Below are 22,333 nucleotides of genomic sequence, written 5' to 3' on the forward strand. Positions count from 1 at the left end.
CTTGATGCTTGAAGCCCTTCCTGACCTCACCTCTTCAGGCTGAACAAATTGCTAGGCTGACTGCTTGAGATCCTGTACTGGCTCATGTTTTAAACTGGGCATGGAGGGGATGGCCAGATGAGGAACTGCCAGAGGAATTTAAGCCAGCCAAACACCATCAGCATGAGATATCTGCTATGGGGAAATCATGTTGTTATTCTGTTGCAAAACCCAGAGTCAGAGAGACCACGGAGTGAAGGAAAAAGAGATTCTTTATTTAACGCGCGGGCTTAAGGCTGGAATCATTTCCAAAGAGCCAGAAGCCCCGAAATACATCAGCACATTGGTTTTATAGACATTGTGACACATATGAAATGGCTCCTCCTCCCCCTCCCGTGTGGGGTTGCAGTCCTCAACATTTCTTCTCTTAGCACCATTGTTTATAATACAAGAACTGGGTTATAGGGTAGTCATGATAAGGAGAGAACAGAAGAGAACAGCAGAGAACAAGATATACAATTGTATGACCTTTGACAAGATAAGGAATTCCTGTGTCTCGTCAGCTTACAACAATATATTCAAGGGAGAAAGAGCTCAGCAAGAACATGAAGCATGAGACTGCATGAGGCTACTTAGTCTGACCCCCGATATGGCTGCTACAATTCCAAATAAGGGTAATCAAAACCATCACAGCCATGCTGCATACAGCTCATCCAGGGCTAGTAGCTACGTCTGGTGTCCCGGTATTGATTCAGATATTGAAAAAACTGTAAATGAGTGCAGTACCTGTCAAGCCACTAGGCACAATCCACCAAAGGCACCTATCTTTCCATGGGAAGTGACCAAGAAGCCTTGGTCAAGAATCCATATTGAATTTGAAGGATGATGTCAAGGAAAAAACTTCTTGGTTATGGTAGATTCTTACTTGAAGTAGTCTTAGTACCATCACAAACAGCCACTGCAACAATCACAGCACTGCGCCACTTATTTGCAACCCATGGGGTGCCTGATTCTATAGCCTCAGACAATGGGACTGCTTTTACATCTGCTGAATTTAAAACATTTGCAGTCAAGAGCCTTATTCTGGCTGCCACCATTGCACCTCATCATCACTGAGTAAATGGCCAAACTGAACAGATGGTGCAGACAACAAAAAGATGCCCTGAAGTGCATTACGGGAGAAGACTGGCCACCATGCCTTGCCAGGTTTCTTTCTCATTGCTCAGCATGTTACTCCTTCTGCAACAACAGGAGTCAGTCCTGCAGAGGAACTTATGGGGTGGGATCTGAAAAGTTGCCTTGACTGCCTCCACTCAGATTTAGCTGAAGACTTACAAAGAAAATGGGAGCAAGCTCTGGATACTGCCTTCTCAGCTCCTACTCTCTGTTCATTTGCCCACAAGATCAGGTATTTGCTAGGAACTATGGTGCTGGACCGAGGTGGTTCTTTCCTCTATCACTGAGGTCACTGGACCTGTGTCATAGAAGGTCCAGTGTGCAGATGGGTCAGTGAGGCATTGCCATGTTAATCAGTTGAGAAGGCGTTCTGGCCAGAGTGGGTTGTCATCAGCAGAGATCTATCTGGAACTGATGTATTTCTCTCACTGCCAGCTGAAGCACCAGAACCACTAAGTAATGGGAGCAATACTCCTTTCTTACCTATGGCAGTTACTGAAAGGAAGTTATCTGAGCAAGCTATACCTACTAGTCAAGTGCAAAGAGCGTGCCGTGAAAGGGTACCTCCTTGTTGGTTGAAAGACTATGATAGCTGGGGGGGGGGAGGAATTTTATGTATCCTGTTGGGGGGTACTGGGGCTTAGTTATTGTTTTGAACCTTGGCAGCTCCTGTAGAGTTGGAAGTAGCAGCAGTGGGTGGAGCTTCTCCTAAGTTGTCACTTCTGTGTGTGCTGAATTAAAGAACAGTTGTGTTGAGGCCTGCTGATTCTGCAGTCACTCCTGCTACCTATACAACAGTATTGTATATGTTTAAGGCTGACAGCTGGATTCTTCTCCTTCTCCAATTTTGGCTGCTCATGAGGATAGCCCCATTGATGCTACCTGTCAGCTTTGATACACCAATCATGGGAGAAAGGAATATGTGCTGTCAGCCACTCCACCTTATAGATGCGTTATTGTTGCTGCCAAAGCTGATAATTTGTTGGACAGTACAGCTTTGTTCAAATGTTCAGAAATCCTAAAATGGACAAGGAAGGTCTAGAGCAACCTCAGCCTGGTGCCCTCCAGATGTGTTGGACTTCAACTCCCAGCATACCCCAGCGAGTCATGGCTGGCTGAGGCATGCTGGGAGTTCCAGTCCAACACATCAAGTTAGGGAAGGCTGCTCTAGATGATCTAAGGAGAGTATATAACCACGTCCACTGATTGCACAGGATTCCTGATCATGGGGAGCAATGTAACTGTCCAGCCCAACATGTTTACAGTTTCTCTTCAGACCTTCTCTGCCAACACAGGGCATCAGGGGTGGAAGGGCTGAAGCCGACATGAGCATTCCCCCCACCCCCGCTGGCTTAGGATTTCTGAACTCCTTAACAGTGGCTGTGTGTGGCTCCAATCTACAAAACAGCACTACACACACACAGTTCCAGGTTCTGGAGGACCCTTGGGCAAGGTACCCTCAATGGGCCTTCTCCCTCAGCAAGTCTGTCTTATCATCATTGTCACCACATGCTATTGATAATTCCAGTAAGCCAGTAGGCAGTGGCATCTGCTGCTGCTCCTTCTCACCTCCATGCTCTATTGCTGCCTGGGCTAGAGCGAGAGGCAGGTGAACAAGCAGGCTGCAGTGGTGAACGGAGCAGCAACTTCAGGAGGTTTTTGACAGTGGGCCCCTGCTGGGGTGTGGGCTTTCAGCAGGTGCTCAGCCATGCCCTGCACACACACACAGCCCAGGTGGACAAAATTCTAGGGCTCTTCCTCTTCTGTAGCAGCCTTTGCAGGTATGTGACTTGCCCCAGGAAGGTGATCTGTGTGCATACACCTGAAACTTCTTCCATGCACAAGTGATGCCTTTGTGCTGGGTCTCTCTCATTGTGGTAATTCTAGCTGTTAAAACTGTTCTTCAAGCTTTCAGGTCCACAAAGATCTCTGTTAAATCCTCTTTTTATTGAGTCACCTATATTAGGTTTCAGAGGTGTATTTATAGGCTATTGGGGATAGTAATTCCCTCATACTGTGCAAGAGAAATTTTTACTGGGGTAGCCTCCTCTCTCCCCCTGCCACCCCACAAGACAAACAGCAAGGCAGTTTTCTCTTCTCCACCAAAGCTTTCTGTTCTTCACCTCACTCTTCCAAATTAAGTTCTGCAAAGCCTTTCCCAGAGTATTTTAATTTCATGTGTGGCTGAAAGCACTTCAGGTCCCCCGCACCAGCCACTCCATATATCTTTAGCAAGCTCTCCTTCTTCATATACTTTTTTTCAGCCTCTTTGTAACCAAAGTGCCTCTCAGAGACATTTCTATATAGTGAGTTGCATCCAGATGTAGTCATACTTGGAGTACAACCACTGAAAGCTTAAGATCCACTTGAGTTAGTCATGACTAATTTAAGTCCCATTGATTTCAGTGGGTTTACACCTATATACTGTGAAGTACTTAAAACAATTTTGATGTGTAATGTGGTTTAAATAATAGAAAGAAGATGGGTACTTAAGCAGGTACATTGGTTTACCACTGTTAGGTAGAAAATACTTGGCTTGCCTGGACTGTTTTAACTGGATTGAAGAAAGAGAAATGGAGAAATCAGTATTATTTTTCTACTTATTGAAGACTCTCAAAAGTTTTAAAGATGAAAATAAATACAGGGAAAGAGAAGGATTTCTCTCTCTCTCCAAGGGTAGAATAATAATGGTAAGACCATTATTTCAATATTTTATTAACATTCAGAAGGCAGAAGATGGGCTTATCTTGTACTTTTAAGAAACCACTGCATTTTAACTTCTTGTAAGTTAAAGGGTGGAAAATCTACTTGCATGAGTGAAACAAACCAGAATAGCAGCCAGACATTTCTTTTTGTCTGTTTGAAGATGGTTTGGGTTTATCACTTGTTATGCCTTTGAAGTCAGGTTTCTTGGCAGGAGGTAGATTTTTGATTCTTCATCCCCAGGAATAGAGCAAACTTTCTTTCCAATAAATCCATTGAGCCTCTTCTTTCTCCTTGGCAGATATTTTTACTCTTCTTTCAAATGTGTGAAGAAAAGTTACTAGTACCTTTTAAAATATTGTTGTGCATATCAAGACTGGGCGTACTGCCATAGGACAATTAAACTTGATATCATTTTTCTTTAGAGTCAACATCTTTTATTGCTTGTGTCTGGGCCCAGAAAAAAAAGACACAAGATGCTGGTATGAATTTAGCTGATATAATGTTACTTAGATTGCCACAGGACATGGGAAATGAACACTACTGCAGACATTCTTCTCTATTCTTCTTATCCCAGTGGTTATCCCAGTGAAGTCTGGCTTGCTGGGCAGAAGAGAGTTATAGCCCCTAAAGAAGCAGTACTTATAGCAGGGGTGCAGGATGTCTTTCAGCCCATGGGCCAAATTCCATTTTGAAGAAGCTGTTGGGGGCCACATTCCAGTGGTGGGCAGAGCCAAGGGCAAAAGGGGCAGACCCAAATTACAGAAGATACCAGCATATTGTAGCTTAAAGGTCTTACTTCCAGTAACTCAGCCTTAGAAGAAGCACTTCAAGCTTTTAGAATGTGTGTGTGTGTGTGTGTGTGTGTGTGTGTGATGGGAAACCACCATACAATTGGTGGTTGGGGAAAGGGGGGCAGGGGAGGAGTGTGGCCACTTGGGGAACCTTGGAGGGACAAATTGGCACCCCAAACAAGTGGGGTGCCAATCCCAGGCCTGAGGTTATGAACCCCTGATCTACAGCAGCAACAACAGAATGCTGAGAAAGCGTCTTCATTCTTAGTTGGTTTATGTTGGAAAGTTCTCCGCCCCACCCACAGTCCCCCTGATGAGAATTCTGATACAAGAAACAACCACCCCAAGACTGGTGAAGCTCTGATACAAGGATTCCAAACACAGGATCTAGAAACAGTGATACATGACTTGGGAAGGAGTCAGTAAAACAGCCCAGTGTTTGACTCTTTAAAGCTTCAAGCCTTGATGTCTATTTTTTCTCAGGGGACCCAGTGCTCAGAGACACAACATGGGTGATGTGTGTGAGAAAGGACCAGAAAGGTGGGGGGGGGGAAGCAGAGAGGCAACAAAGTGTGTGGGGGGGGGAAGAGGAACAAAAGACTTCAGGTGCTTTTAAAATATCTCCTAGTAAGCTTCCACAAAGTGGCCACAGTTCTGAGATCAGTCCATACTTTTATGTTCACTCAGCGCTATTGGCACCAGGCCCACCATAAAACAAAGGACCTTTAGCAGAGGCTTTCTGTCCACAACAAGTAACAGATCTTCCATCTCAACTGACATATCTCCTACACAAAATTTTATGTTTGTCTGCTCAGTCCTTCTTCCATGTATAGCGGTCATCTTGCATGCTCCATTAACTTAGGTCTGAATGAATAGATATGGCAGCAGCCATTTGAAGTCTGGCTTATCTGCAGGACCTCCAGCCAGAAGTATGGGTGTTTTACAATAGCTAAAGCAAAGAAACAAAACAAATGCCTCTTTCAACCACTGCTTTCATAAACACTTTTTGTTTTAACCAATTAGTCATTCTCCCTTCAAGGTGTTCTTGTTTCCTCCCCCCACCTGAATTTCCTGTTCATGAGTCTCATTGCACTCTGGGGCCCAAATGGAAGCATTGGCTTGGTAAGGCAGAAAATGTGTTCCTTGCAGTGAGAGATTACACCACCATCAAACTTGCTATTCTATTACATTTTGCAGGCAGTGGTGTTCATCGAAACATTACTTGGCACAGGAGAAAGTGATGACTATGAAAAAAACAATCAAAGATAGCCCTTACCAGATATTTTAAACTATAAAGAAATATAGAGCCTGAACATTTTAGCAAGCATAACAACTAGAAGGAAAAATGCTGAGAAAGAATCATACTATTGATTCCTGAGCATTTCATAGGCACAAATAGATGTCATCTTGGCTTTTATGGCTTAGGGTCAGTCTGTGTTACATTAAAAATATAGAAATTAACACAGAAAAACCAAAGTAACAGCAACAATTTAACCCCCCCCACACACACACACACACACAAGTTAGGTTTTCAAGGCAGGGCTAAGGAAAAAGGAAACTTCATTCCTGCCCTTCTAAATGGACACAATAATGAAATAAAAGATGTTAAACTACCACCTACACAGTAGCATTATTGGAGCCAAATTATACATTATTTTCAAGACATGACTAGCAGCTAGATTGTTTTTTATTCAAAAGTTAGTGTAGGCTTGTTGACATGATTAACAAACTAGCCACAACCCATGGACTGTTTTGGGGTTGTGGGTGGTTTGTTAACCACGGCAACATGCCACCCTGCACTGGGTTCACACTGCAGCAACTGCCCAGCATGACTTGATATTTACAATGGCTGCCGACATGCACCACAACCCACCATGGCTTAAGCCACAGTGGGCAACAGAGATCTTGTGAACCATCTCATTCTCTCTCTATTCCAGGTACCTAAGCTGACCAGACTGGTAGTTGAATATTACTTCAACAATGGCAACAGAATAGCATTCTCCGCTGCACCTGAAGTTAGGGACAGACTAGCTTGTGGATGTGGGACAGGCTGTGTTACACACTGTTCTCCAGCACTTCACAGACTGCTCCCCATCTAATAGGTTCTGCCACTTGAGGTGGCCACCTGTCAGGGTGGAAACTGAGCCAATAGAGCCCCAGAGCAGTTCTGATTCTGAGGAGGAACAGCAATCCATGGGAGAGGAGCTCGCTCATCTCTCACAAGCACAGCAGCTGGCAGAGATTCCTCCTGCCAGCATTCCTGGGATAGATAATGACCCTGGCAGTGAGAGAGCACTGGAGGGGGGCTTGCTGGATGCTCGGCGCAGACGCAGGGAGCGACGACAGATGGAGAGCGCAGAAAGGAGGCGTAGCGCTCGTTTGGTGCGCAAACAATGGTCACGTCCTGAGGACCCAAGGGAAAGAGGGAGGATCTCTCCCTAGCGCATAATTTCAGGGTCTTCCCATGATTCTCCTTCAAATGGGGACCAACTGCCTTACCTGGAGCTTAGGCTACTCAGCTATCTTTCCCCAGTGCTGTTCCTTGCTTTGGCGCTAGCAACTAGTATTCTGAAAGAGTCATAAAGTAATAAAAGAATAAAGTCTTGGAAAGAATTCCTTGTCATCTGTGTCCTGAGTTGGCTATTGGAGGGGACTGCAAGAGGCAGCTAGGGCGCTCCTGACACCACCTCACTCTTCCTAATGGTAAAGCCAGCCCTGACAGTTAAATAACTGACCACTCAATTGATCAGTGCACCAACCATAGATCACACTACGTTGTGCCACCTTGCATAATTATGTGAATTTGTGAACACAAGTTGTGAGATAAGAGCACAGATAATAGGAGCATGTTCATCAAGCAAACAGAATCATAGAGCTGGAAGCAGCTGTTGAGTTGAACCCCTTGCTCACTGCAGGAATCCAGTTTAAAGCATCCCTGACAGATGGCTGTGCAGTCGTTCCTTGAATACCTCCAGTGACACTGAATTCACCACCTCCTTAGGCAGATGGTTCCATTGCCTGACTACTCTGACCATTAGGAAGTTTTTCCTGAGTGATGTTCAACAAAATCTGCCTTCCTGTATATAACTATATTCTTCCATTATGTGTGTGTGTGTGTGTGTGTGTGTGTGTGTGTGTGTGAATCTCCCTCAATCCAGCTGTTCCCTGGAACCCCCCCCCCCTTCAGCCAAGGGTCTTCTGAGATAACTAACAGGACGTCTGATAATGAACTGGATGTGGAAATACAAAGCTGAGGAGAGAGGAGAACCAACTCTGTGCATGTCTACTCAGAAGTAAGTCTTACTGAGCTCAATGCAACTTACTCCTACATATGTCAGCACCCCACTTGCCCCCAGCTCAGCTTTGTATTTCCACATCCAGCTCATTATCAAACCTCCTGTTAGTTATCTCAGAAGACCCTTGGCTGAAGGGGGGGGGGTCCAGGGAACAGCTGGATTGAGGGAGATCCCCCCCACACACACACACATAATGGAAGAATATAGTTCTTCATATTCCTTGGTATGTTTATTCCTCATTTTGTCCATTCCCTGAGCATGTGCAGAGTGTGCTTTTTATTCAAACAAAGAGAAGGTTGTTGATCTTTCCCTTCATGCTGCATTTGTACAAGTGAAGTGTGACTGCTGCTTCAGAAAGAACTTTCCATTATACTGTCTCTTTTTCTTCATGAGTTTTATAACAGAAGTGTGGTGTAGTGGTTAGAGTCCAGCCCAAAGTCACCCAGTGAGATAACTAACAGGAGGTTTGCTAATGAGCTGGATGTGGAAATACAAAGCTGAGCTGGGGGCAAGTGGGGTGCTGACATGTGTAGGAGTAAGTCGCATTGAGCTCAATAAGACTTACTTCTGAGTAGACATGCACAGAGTTGGTTCTCTTCTCCATTTTAGCCTCACAATGTCACCAACAAGGCTGGATGTGGAAACAGAAAGCCTAGCAGGGGGAATAATACTCATGCAGGGCTCCAGACCGGCATGGTCATTTTAAAAGGTTCTTTCTTTCTTTCTTTCTTTCTTTCTTTCTTTCTTTCTTTCTTTCAACAGTGTTGCTTTAAACAAAGAGTGCATCGCTCAGGCACACCTAGGGCAGCCTTGTTTTGGGAAGCTCCGAGGAGGAGGAAGTGTTTTGGCTGAAAGTTATTACTGCATGTCTCAGGGCAGGGGAAAAAATACGTAATTATCTACGAAAAATAGCCTTTCTTACAGAAGTTATGCAAAATTATGGCTGTCGGTACGGATTTATCTTCGTAATTTTTGGAGCGGAAAAAAAAGAGGAGAATTCCAGGGGCTTGCGAACGACAGTATGGAGCACTGGCCGCAAACTGCGGAAGTCAAGCGGCACGGAAGGTACACAATTTGTATATCCCTAGCAAATGATGGTAGGCCTTGTACAAGGCCAAAACGATGGCCTTGTAGGCCCCTTCCAACCCTACTATTCTATGAAATTTGGCTTTCCTCTAGTACCATTACATCTTTATCTGTGGGTGCTTCCAGAAGGGTAGCTCCTAGCACTACTAATGAAAATATAGGGATGGCAGAGAATTCCACCACGGATTTCAGTGAGGCCAAATGCACTAGCATTCGGCCCCCAAAATCCGTGGCGGAACGACCTGTCCCCCGCCCCCCCGTGGATTCCCCCCGGGACGAGGCTTACCTGGGGCGGATGTTCCCGACGGCGGCAGCTCCGCTGGCGGCTGGTCTTTCGACCGGCTGCCGCGGTTGCAATTTCCATCCTGGTCTTTGCCGTGATAGGCTACGTAAGTATTTATGTAGCTATCACCGCTGGGCAAAAAACCCACAAATAACGGCATACGCAAATGGCGGAGGCTACGGCGGCTGCCATTTGCGTTTCCTATTTTTCACCGTTTTAGTCTATGTAAATATTTACATAGGCTATTACGGCGAAAAAAAGGGGAACGCAAATAGCTTAGTGGGCGCTATTTGCGTTCCTTTTTTTTGCCGTAATAGCTTAGGTAAATATTCACGTAGGGTAAAATGGCAAAAAAAAAGGAAAAAAATTTGCATATGCCGTTGTGGTTTTTTTGCCCAGCCGTGATAGGCTATGTAAAGACTTATGTAGCCTATCACGGCTGCCTGGCTGGATGCAAATGGCGGCTGCTACGGCAGCCGCCATTTGCATTTGCACCAGCCAGGCCGTGGCCGGAACTCCGGCTGTGGATGGCCCTGGCCGGCTGCTCCGCGGAGCCGCTGCGGAGCAGAGCTGGCCGGGCAGGATTCTGGGGGGGAGGACCAGATCGCCTCCCCCCCATCGAGGATTCCGGGGGGAGGGACGGAGCACCTCCCCCCCACCGCGAACACAATCCGTGAAAAGGTAAGTGACTTGCGTACATCCCTAATTGTGCAGCCAGTCTGTCTTAATGCATTTTCTGTATTAAAAAAAAAAGATGGAAAAAGCATTGGGAAAACATGGAGGATTACAAATGTAGGATGACATCATCTGGACCCCCAGAAAATTCAGTGAATGGGGCAGGATAATTGCACAATAAAAGCCTCATCTGAAATCACCCGATAACTAGAGAGAATTGGAGCTAGACAGCCAGCCCATAACAGCCAAGAGAAAATGCTTCTGAGTTAACTGTCGAAGGAGTTATGTGTTCTGCCCATAACAGAGCTGCTTATTAGCTTTCTAATATATGCCCCATTTTGGCCATCAAATTCTAAAGGGCAATACTTCCAGTATATAACTGAGAATACTACAGCAGTTCTTTGAGACAGATGGCAGGTGACAATTAAAGGGACGCAGATGGTATCTGAGAGAAGTTTAAATAAGGTAGACTGAGTACACAAAACTCAGAGAGAATCTAGCCTTCATGTCCCAGCTGGGATCTGACTAGGTACAAAAAGATATAAGCAAGGTTATAAAAACTCATGTCTTTTACAATAGACCACTTGGTATCCTGCAGTGAGAAAAAGGCTGCTGAACATAAAGCTCTGTATTGATTGGAAACTCCACATTCACACACCGAGTCATATTCATTACAGGCATGGGGTAATACAATGCCTTCTCCTGCTTAGCTCTAGTGATGATTGTTGAATTGCTCTTCTTCTTAGGTGTGGCATAAAACTATATGCACTTTATTTCAGGTAACAAACCATAGGTTGGCTCCAGACTTACACTGAGTTCACATGATCACCGCAGCCCACCATGGCTTAAATGTGGCACATTTAAACAGGAGGTTGTGGCACATGCCGGTGGCCATTTTGAATATTCAGTCACTGATGGGGAGTTGCCATGGTTTGCCATGCCATCCAAACCCAGACGACAGGAGTTGTTTGAGGTTAAATAACCCTCAAATAACCCTTGGGCTGTTGTGGGGTAAATAAACCATGGCTGCAGTGATCATGCAAAATGGCCCTTAGTCATGCTTAGAATAGACCCTTATCAATGAATAAATATGACACATGTAGTCTACAGCAGGAATGGAACAGGGAATTGTAATGTCCTATTTTGTCTAATCAATGGACTGCCATTTTGGTGTCTGTATCGGATATCTCTATGGATCTTCGGTTACGCCTATTCAGCAAAAATGTTTGTTTCGGGTCTATTGGGCCTCTATTGGCCCCAGGAGTGCAACTAAGTCACCTGTAGTGTTAGAGGGGCCTAGAGATCCATAATGCCTTGCTTAAGTTCATTATTAGTGCTATTCCCTTGCTAGTAAGCCTCTGAGCATGTGAAGATGAATCAAAGGGCCGATAGCACGGCCTAGCACATTCCATACTAATGAGTGAATCAAGCACTCTGCCTGGGAAGTGAAGTTTGTTTGTCTTAAAGCTGCAGGTGGCTGTGCTGCAAACCAAGCACGGCTAGTCTATGCTGGGAATGAACGCTAGGGGGCACTTGCTGCTGTTATGCTGCCTTATTGCTAACATGTATGGTATAAAACCCATTGTACCCCATGGCTATGTGTTCAGAGAAGCTGTCTGATCCAGCCATTGGGTACACCTGTGTGCTGTATGTTACTCAATAAACTATCTTCTTGCAAGTAAACCTGGGTCTGATTTATCACTATCTTGGCACCTCTAAATTAAGAGATCGAAGCCCACGGTCGGGGCAATAAAGGGCACCACAATGTCTCTTTAATAAAGGTTTGTCAAACTCGACTAATTGTTGGAGGTGTAATGCAGTTAATGTTTCTCTTATGCATATGTTTTGGAAATGCCCAACAGTTGCCTCCTTTTGGGAGGAAGTTATTATACAGATAAATTTTGTACTGGAAAGCTCTTCAATATTTACTAATGTACATGTTCTCTTAAATTACTTACCTGCTTTTTGGAATGTAACACATGGTCATTGTAAATGGATCCGTCATACCATTTTGGTTGCCAAAAGACTAGTATTATGATACTGGAAGGAAAAGAGCTCACTCACTGCCTATAATGCAATGGATTGAAGACTTAACAATGCTAGCAACATTTGAAAGAGTGGTATACGAGCACAAATGGACTTATATTTGGATATCTGGTCTGCTTGTACTGAAGTTTTTACGTGTAACCTATTCTTTCACTTTTTTTTTCTTCCTAGAATATTGTAATATTTGAAACTGAGGATTTTAGAATATGTTGTTATATTTTTAGTTTTGTTTTGTTAAAACTCACAATAAAAAAATGAAAAATGCTTAGAATAGACCCATTGAAATCAATGGGGCAGGTTAGTCATGACTAAGTCCAATTGACTTCATTGGGTATGTTCTAACCATGACTAAGTTGGGATCCAGCCCAGAGTGTTTAGTTCTTCAGGCAAGCCAAGAATAGCTCCTTATCCCACATTCATGCTTTCTGACATCTGGTGAATCTGAAAACATATTTTCTCTCTGCTCTTAGCTCCTGATCTTCTCTCTCACTCCTCTCCTTAATTTACAATAATATTTTTATGCACTCATCAGAATGAAGGATCAATACTTTACTCCAATCGTGTTAGCTCAAACTGAACTCAGGCTGCAGTCCTATATGCATTTGGGGGGGGGGCAGTAAGCCAAGTCATTGTGTATCAGACAGATCATTCTGTGTATCAAATACATTGTGTGACTTTTTTCTAAGCAGACATGTATAGGATTGCACTGTAATCCAGTGTAGGTAAACTTATTAACTCTAGATTTCTGTCTGAGTGATTTGTGTAATTCCACACCCATCCACCCATCCACACTTCTTTCTTTCTTTCTTTCTTTCTTTCTTTCTTTCTTTTATAATAAAAGAAGCCTCCCAGGCTGCGGAAGAGAGAGCCTTTTTAATACTTTCTGCTCTGCCAGTTTCCCCCATTTCAGATTCTTCTCTGTTTAAATTATATTGAGGGTTCAGTTTACACAAAGAGTACACAAAGAGCTAGGCTAGTTACCACAGCAAAGATATTAATTATATACAAAAAAATGGACATGTAGAAACTTAGCTTTTCTGAAAGACTGGCTGAATAAGATAGAGGATTTGACCATTTGGCTAAAATAACACACTATTTATTTATTATATTTCTATACTGCCTAATAGCTGAAGCTGTCTAGGCAGTTAAGCAGATATAAGGTCAAAAAGAAATATACAGAGATCAAACTTCATTCTGAAGTTAAATGGAATCTGTTTACTGAATATTGTAAAAGCAATCTAACTTATCCAAATGTGACTCCCCCCCTTGGTTTGTACCAGTAGTACAATAAGCATAAAAAAGTTAAAACATGTAAATGATATGTATAACAAGAAATGTATTTAACTTCTGGCTACTGTTTATATAATTACTTTTTATGTATGAAATAAATGGCTACATCAAACAAAAATCTGACTCAAACTTGTTTTGGTCCTAGGAGGGAGAAGATACAGGTTCATATTTCTTTTCTCCCATGGGAGCACAATTAATATAGTTAAAACTACTACTACCTGGAGCCTGGGGGAAGGAGGACCAGCCAGCAGCTGCACGGTGGATCCTGAGCTTGCTTCTGCCCCCGCCAACAGGTACTTAAGGCGGGGCTGCCAGAGGCAGCGCCTTGGCATCGTGCCAAGTGTGACACTAAGTGCACACTTAGCGTCGCACTTGGAGTTGCGTAGAACAGGACCTGAAGACCTACCCACCTGCCTCTCCAGAGACACCAGCAGCCACAGATACCAGCAGCAAATAGCAGCAGCAGAGGGCAGCAGCTTTAAAGACGAGGGAGAAAGGGGCAAACGTGGACTTTATCTGCTCCTTCTTAGCTGCTGTTCTCTTTTATCTCTTTTATCTTTTATATTCTTTTATACTGTTGAACATTTTATGCCCTAACATTTTAATATGTGCCTGGGAGGACTATCGGGCAACTCAGGGGGTCGGGGAGGTGCCACTATAACTGTGGTCACGGGCTGGGGGAGGTATGGCGTTGGAGGATTAACAGGCCAGCTGAGGAGAAGAGGGGCTAGACACCTTACAACTGTCCCCTCTTCTGGTTCTTCCTCCAAACTGATGGTTCCTGGCAGCCTTACCAGTCTGCCCTCAGGTCTGGTGCTGCTGCTGCTGCTGAATGCCAGGTCGGCCCAAAATAAAATCTCCCTCATCCATGATTTGATTGTGGATGAGGGGGCTGACCTGGTATGTATTACTGAGACCTGGGTGGGGGAACTGGGAGGGGTCACTCTCTCCCAGCTGTGCCCTCCTGGGTACTCAGTGCAGCACCAACACCGACTTGAGGGTCGGGGAGGGGGGGTTGCCATGGTCTATAGGAATTCAATCTCCCTCTCCAGGTTTCCTGCTCATTCGAGTGCAGATCTTGAGTGTTTGTACCTTGTGTTGGGTACCCAGGACAGATTAGGGATTCTGTTGGTGTACCACCCACCCCGCTGCCCATCAGACTCCCTGCCTGAGCTGACGGAGGTGGTCTCGGACTTGGTGTTGAGGACCCCTAGGGTGATGGTCCTGGGGGATCTCAACTTCCATGCCGAGGCCGCTGTATCCGGGGCGGCTCAGGATTTCATGGCTGCCATGACAACCGTGGGGCTGTCTCAACATGTTATCGGCCCAACGCATGTAAAAGGACACACGCTTGATCTGGTTTTCTCAACTGGGCAGGAGGATGGTGATCTGAAAGTGGAGGAATTAACATCTGTCCCTTTGTCATGGACAGATCAATTCTTGCTGAGGTTTAGACTCATGGCAGCCTTCCCCCTCTGCAAGGGTGGGAGACCTATTAAAATGGTCCGCCCCCGGTGATTAATGGATTCCGATGGATTCCAGAGGGCTCTGGGGGATTTTCCTGCTGGTATGGCTGGTGCTCCTGTCAAAGCCCAGGTCGCTCTGTGGAATGCAGAGATGACTCGGGCGGTTGACACGATCGCGCCCAAGCGCCCTCTCCCTCTGAGCAGAGCCTGGCCAGCTCCTTGGTATACACTTGAGCTGAGGGCAATGAAGCAAGAGGGGAGACGGTTAGAACACAGGTGGAGGAAAACTCATGCTGAGTCTGACTGACTGAACACAGGTAAGAGTTCACTATCGAGCCTACTCTGTGGCGGTGAGGGTGGCAAAGAGACAGTTCGTCCAGTGGAGATTTTCCGAGTGGTTCGTGGCCTGTTACATTCTGGGCCAGGGAGAGAGATGGTGGAACCCTTGGTAGCATGCTGTGACAAGTTTGCACGGCACTTTGAAGATAAAGTTGCTCAGATTCGTCATGAATTGGACACCACCATTAATGCAGTTCCATTGGTAGAGGTGTTCAGAGCACCGTCTGGTCCAGTTCTATTGGATGAGTTTCAGTTACTGAGGCCTGAGGATGCGGACAAGGTGCTTGGCCAAGTCCGATCGACCTCTTGTGTGCTTGACCCTTGCCCTTCATGGCTTATTAAATCAAACAAGGAGGGGATGTCTGGCTGGGTCCAGGAGGTTGTAAATTCCTCCTTGAGAGAGAGAGTGATGCTTGCCACTTTAAAAGAGGCAGTAATTAGACCACTCCTGAAAAAGCCTAATCTGGACCCAGAGGATGTTAACAATTATAGGCCAACATCCCTTTCCTGGGCAAGGTGCTTGAGCGGGTGGTTGTAGGACAGCTCCGGGCACTGTTGAATGAAACGGATTATCTAGATCCATTTCAATCGGGCTTCAGGCCTGGTTTTGGAATGGAAACCGCCTTGGTCGCCCTGTGGGATGACCTCTGCTGGGAGGGGGACAGGGGGAGTGTGACCCTGTTGATTCTCCTGGACCTCTCAGCAGCTTTCGATACCATCGGCCATGGTATCCTTCTAGATAGGTTGTCTGGGTTGGGAGTTGGAGGCACTGCACTACAGTGGTTCCGCCCCTACTTGGATGGCCAATTCCAGAAGGTGGTGCTGGGGGATTATTGCTCTGTGCCATGGCAATTGTGCCATGGGGTTCCACAGGGCTCTATTCTATCCCCCATGCTGTTTAACATCTACATGAAACCGCTGGGGGAGGTTATCCGGAGGTGTGGGCTGAGGTGCCATCAATATGCGGATGACACCCAGCTCTACCTCTCTTTCTCATCAAAACCAGGTGAGGCAGTGGCTGTTCTGAACCAGTGCCTGGGCACGGTAATGGACTGGATGAGGGCTAATAAACTGAAACTCAATCCAGACAAGACAGAGGTACTGTTAGTGGGTGGTTCGTCTGCCCGGCTAGGTGATATTCAACCTGTTCTGGAGGGGGTTGCACTCCCCCTAAAGGATCAGGTTCATAGTTTGGGGGTGCTCTTGGATCCAGAACTGTCACTTGAGGCACAGGTGAACTCAGTGGCTCGGAGCACTTTTTAGTTTTTATCAGCTTAGGCTGGTATACCAACTACGCCCTTATCCAGACAGAGATAGCCTAGCTACAGTTATCCATGCTCTGATAACTTCTTGTCTGGATTACTGCAATGCGTTATACGTGGGGCTGCCTTTGAAAACGGTCCGGAAACTTCAGCTGGTCCAAAATAGGGCAGCAAGATTGTTAACAGGGACTGGCCTGCGAGCTCATATTACAACACTACTTTTCCAGCTGCGCTGGCTGCCAGTCCATTTCCGGGCCCAATTCAAAGTGCTGGTGTTAACATTCAAAGCCCTTAACGGCTTGGGGCCAGGTTACCTGAAGGATCGCCTCCTCCCATATGTGCTTGCCCGGACCTTAAGATCATCGTCAGCGGCCCTTCTCCGTGAGCCCCTGCCACAGGAAGTGAGGTGGGTGGCTACTAGGAGGAGGGCTTTTTCTGCTGTGGCACCCCGGCTCTGGAATGAGCTCCCTAGTGAGGTTCGCCTGGCACCTACATTGTATTCCTTTCGGCGCCAGGTGAAGACCTTTTTATTTTCCGAGGCATTTTAGCATTTTAGCTTTCTAAATTTTTAGCTTTGCTTTGCTGTTTTAAATCTGTATTTTAAACTCCTGCACTGCTGCTAGGTTTTATTGTGGCTGTATTGTTATATTGTGATTTTAATGTTCTATATATTTTAAATTGTTTTATTGTGTGTTGTTTGGTTTTAATTTTTGTGAACCGCCCAGAGAGCTTCGACTATTGGGTGGTATAGAAATGAAATAAATAAATAAATAAATAAATACTACTACACTATATATGAATAGCATTTTGTTTATTGATCCTGAAAGCAAAAGGATGTAGATATTTTTTTTAAAAATATATATGCAGAGCCCAGGTGTAGAGGTCCTAGTTCTTATGCCTATATTAATGTCTACAGAGTGAATTAGGATCAGATTGTATGTTGTTACAAAAATGAGAATAAACAGATTTACTTTAATGGAATTCCTCTTGAGTTTTAATGGTGGAATTAAAGAAAACAGAATTCAGCCAGAATACCAGTGTAACTAATTCCAAATGATTTCATATCCTGCTCATTTCAGATGCTTGACTCATTCTTTTTGTCCTGCCAACCAAGAACAGAACCAGAAATGTTACTAAGGTTTCCTTCAAATTCTGTGCATATCATTACTTTTAGATTTCCAAAGCAAATATGAATTTTCAGCATTACTGACAGTTACCCAGGAATGGCTGCTCATCTTTTAGTATTGCAGTTGTTTTTCAACAAATCAAGGCTCTAGGAAGTCTGACAAATACATTTTCCATTTGTCTCTATTTTCATGGTAGGTGAGTGGATGGGCCATTGGTGCCATTCCTTCTGCTCCAAAATCTCTAGAACCTCCTTCTTCGCTTTCCTTTCATTACTTCTTCTCTAGCTTCACAGTGCAGAGTTCAGTGATGCTGCATATTTCACCATCACCATCATCATCACCATCATCATCATTATCATCAGGACACTTCTATGGTACCCTTCTTTCAAGGAACTCAGGGCAGTGCATATGGTTCCCCATCATGCATATTATCCTCACAGCAACTCTGTGAGGTTGGTGAGGATGAGAGGTCATCCAATGAACTTCAGTGCTGAGTGTGGATTTGAAACTGAGTGTCTCCGGTTCTTATCTGACATTTTTAACCACTATGTAGTAGTGCAGACGCATATTCCACTCTTGTAAAAGGCAATAAGCCTCTGTGTGAGCTAAGTGGAAGATGAAATTGACAAGGACTTTGAGAAGTATGGAATATGGCTCTGGTGGGCTAAGGGAAGTAGTGCATGGAAAGGATGGAACTGACAAGGATATTTACAAGAGGGGAATATGCCTTTGTGAGGCTGCATAGTGGGCAGACAGACTTGCCATCGTGTGCACTTGCACAAGATTGCCCTTAAAAAAAAAAATCTCATTTGCCCAAATTTAAAGATCCCCTCCCCCCCAATCCAATTTGCACAAATTGCCACCATTAAAAAGAAAATGGAATCCATGTATTGCATCAATTCACTACAGGTCAAGTCAATGCCAGTGGGGGGAAATGGGAGAAATGAGAAAAATCTGTCACATTTTCACCCCCCAAATTGAATTCTCATACATCCCTATATACAATCCAGCTGCAGTTAGCACTTATATCCTTAACATGGGCTTAAAATAACATTCATTTCATTGGAGGAGTTAGAGGGCAATTCTATGGGGTTGCTACTCTATAGATTGAGGGCTCCAAGATCAGAGTCCTTGGTCTACCCTAAGGCATGCTGAAGGATGTTTTCACCTCCTGGCCATTCTGCTTTTTAGCATATTTAACTAGATGGGTTGCTGAGCCCTTTAGACAGACTTACCTTTTGGTGAGCAGGGATGGGAATGGAAAGGCTCATGGATCCAGTGGGTCCCCATCTCTCCTTCTCCCTCTCTGTCCACCATCACTCCCTCTTTTCTCTCCTCCCCCCTCCTCTTCTGAGATTGCTGTTGTGACTTTGGCAGAAGAGCCACTGTGGAGCTTTCCATGGTAGCTGGGGGGTGGGGGGGAGAAAGACAGAGGGAAAGAAAGAAAGAAAGAAAGAAAGAAAGAAGAAAAACTGGTTTGTTTCTACAGCTCTTGAGAACTGAGGTGTAAGTTTCCTGGAGCTAAAGGGTGCCCACCCATGTCTACAAATTTATCATCCATTTTAGCTCCTTGATGTTAATGAATACAGACCCTTTACCCAAAAGATTTTTTTTCATGTCTTCATTCTGTTGGGGAGACAATTAGATTGCCTCGATAACGTTCAGCTTTTATGTAATATAAAACCCAAATATTACTGCTAAGCAAACTGAAACTAAAACTAAGTCTTCCCATTGTTAACATTTACGATTTGGTATGATGGGTATATTTAGAATTTCCTATTGAGTGACCTTATGATCAAGTCATCTTCTTTATTTTGGAACACCTGTGGAGTTAATTCATGGCTATGTTTCCAAGCCTCTGCAATCTCTCCATTAATGTTGATTTAAAAAATAATTTAATGTTGAATTTAGTATTACATTACCATAACCATGACACAAAAATATCTGTGAATATCTTATTTAATTAAGTCCTGTTCCGATACATTCTTCTTTATTCTTTTCTGTTTCTTTTCTCCATGTTCCTCCTCCACATAATTTTAAAGGAACTAGTGAAACAAATGCAGCATTTATTTTCATAAGAAAAAGCTACATTGTAGTGCAAAACATCTATTTCTCCCCCAATATCCACCCAATGCATTGTTACCTTGGCAACTACCATTTCGCCTCAAAACAACTTGCCTAATTTGGGAATTGATCTCTTGTACTTTGGAATGTTCAGCACTGAACCCATGAGGAGATTTTTTTTCAAACTTTAATGAGGCTTTGCTGATATTTTTAATCACTTTTCTGTAAGCAAAATTCAAAAATAGAAAATGTCAGTGTAACAAGAAGGGCTTCCATATGTATTGACCCCCTTTCAGGTGGTCGTCAAGATAAATAGGCTTGCTAACAGTCAAAGGTATCTCAATAATTTGTTTTGGTTCTGGAATGTTGCCCATTAGTTACATCTTTGTTCAAATATCTTATTAGCTTAGCTCACATAGGCAAAATGGCTCCCTCTCATTCTATAACACTGTGTTTACGTTTAGCATGTTTGCCCAGTGCAAATGTGAACATCAGAAGAAAAGCCCTACGATGTTGGACCAAAGACATATCAAGTCCAGCATCCTGTTTCCCACAAAGGCCAGCCACATTCCTATAGGAAGTAGGGTGGCCAAGTGTCCTCTTTTACAGAGGGCAGTTCTCTGTTTGAAGGGCTGCCAGATGACTTTTCTCTAGTTGACGTGGTGTTCTCTATTTAAAGGACTGCCCAGTCTAAGTCTGATATAAAGATAAAGAACCGCCAGAAGGGAATGCTGCCTCTGATTCTGTAGCAAAAAGCCATAATGAGTATTAGCTATTGATAGCTTTATCCTCCATGAATATTGTCTTTATAGCCATCCATGTTGGTGGCCATCACTACAGTTTGTGGTAATGAATACCATAGTCAAGAAAATCTTCCACTTGTCTGTCCTGAATCTTCCACCATTCCGCTTCTTTGGAGGACCCCAAATTCTAGTGTTTATTTATTTATTATTAGATTTTTATCCCACTTTTTTCCTCTTGCAAGGAACCCAATGCAGCTTACATGACCCTCCACCTCTTCATTTGATCCTCACAACAATCCTGTGAGGTAGGTTAGTCTGAGAGTCAGTGTCTGGCCCAAAGTCACCCAGTAAGCTTCATGGTCAAGTGGGGACTAGAACCCAGATCACCCAAATCCCAGTCCAAAATTCTAACCACTATACCACACAAGCCCCCAGTGTGGAGACGAAGAGAAAACTTCTCTCTATCCACTTTCTCCAAATCATGAACAATTTTTAAACCTCCTTACTTGCCTTTTTTTTTGTAAACTAAAAAGACCCAAATGTTGTAACATTTTCCTTGTTGCTCAAGACCCCTGATCATTTTGCTTGACTTTTTCTACACCTTTTCCTGATCTACAATATCAATTTTTATATGTAGCAACCAGAACTGTAGACAGTATTCCAAGTGTAGTTGCACACTTGTATAAACACACTGTGATATTGGTAGTTTTATTTTACATCCCTTTCCAAATGATCCATAGCATGGATTTTACCTTACATCACACTGGATTGCCATTTTCTTTGAGCTGTCCGTGATGACCCCAAGATCCCTTTCCTGGTCACTCACTGCCAGCTCAGACAGACTCCATTAGTTCATATGAAAAGTTAGAACAATTGTTTGCCCCACTGTGCATCGCTTACTTACACTGAACCACTTTTGCCATTTTATTGTCCATTCACCCTGTTGAAGAGGCCCTTTTAGATCTCTTTGCAATCCCTTTTTGTTTAAAATCATGCTGAATAAATTGGTATCATCAGCAAACTTGGCCACTTCATTGCTTACCCCTAGGTCCAGATCATTTATGAAAAATTAAAAAGTGACACTCCAAATCATGTCCAGTATTCTTCATTAATATGGCTACGATACAATACATTACCTTGGTGACATGATGACCAGTCAGAAGGGAATGGTTTATGTCAGCAACCATACTGCCAAATTCATGTAAATCCGTGTGTGTGTGTGTGTGAGAGAGAGAGAGAGAGCGAGAGAGAGAGAGAGAGAGAGAGAGAGATAATAAGGGGGAAGGGCCTTTAATATATGAAGTGGATAATGTCAGGTTACGTCTGAACATAGCTTCAGCAGCATAGCAGCCATTTTTCCATTTGCATAGCAAATTTCAACACTGCTGCAATATGAGTTTGAATACTGGAACATCATGAGTGGGGTCATTCGTACCACCACCCAGAATGGCAGAAATTGTCCCATCTCAACTTTGCAGCATGTCCATTTTGCAGTACAGGAACTTCTTTTTTTAAAATCTCAAGGGATTTCTTTTTATACCTTGTGTATGTTTATGATTAAATCATATGGGATCCAGACTTACAGCACAATCCTATACCCACTTGCCTGGGACTAAGCCCCATTGAACTCAATAGGACTTAATTCTGAGTAGACATGCACAGGATTGCACTGTTCATTGCACTCAGATTAGAGCTTTTGAAATCAAGGGGAGTTAGCCGTGTGTCTTATGCATCAGTGGGTGTCCTCTAAATACGGCTAAATCTGGATCCAACCCAGGATCTTTAAGAATGTTGACTTTTTTGAAACATTATGTTTTGTTTTGGAAATGGAATTCAACTCATGAAGGAAGTTGATACATATTTTTGTTGCTCAGTTAAATAAGCTTTGATAATAAACAACTTTATTGAGTCGAGAAACGTTATACTTAATTAAATCTGACAGCAATACAGGGCTCCATTCCTCTGTTAATCCGCAGTTTAAGTAGACATTGTACAGCTAAATTG

General features: G+C 44.0%; 1 long non-coding RNA gene across 1 annotated transcript in view; it reads right to left on the bottom strand.

Annotated features, from left to right (window-relative positions):
• Positions 1-17,190: 17,190 nt before the first annotated feature.
• The window catches only part of LOC146347069 (uncharacterized), a 79,374-nt gene continuing 74,231 nt past the window's right edge, over positions 17,191-22,333 (bottom strand). Inside the window, exons 4-5 of the long non-coding RNA XR_014790141.1 lie at positions 18,758-18,928; positions 17,191-17,497 (exon numbers count right to left, since the gene is read on the bottom strand). This is a non-coding gene — a long non-coding RNA (uncharacterized LOC146347069). The remainder of the gene's footprint in view (positions 17,498-18,757; positions 18,929-22,333) is intronic.

This window comes from Heloderma suspectum, chromosome 4, assembly GCF_057233095.1.
Source record: "Heloderma suspectum isolate Gila_16-S chromosome 4, 16-S_ref, whole genome shotgun sequence".
Lineage (NCBI taxonomy): Eukaryota > Metazoa > Chordata > Lepidosauria > Squamata > Helodermatidae > Heloderma > Heloderma suspectum.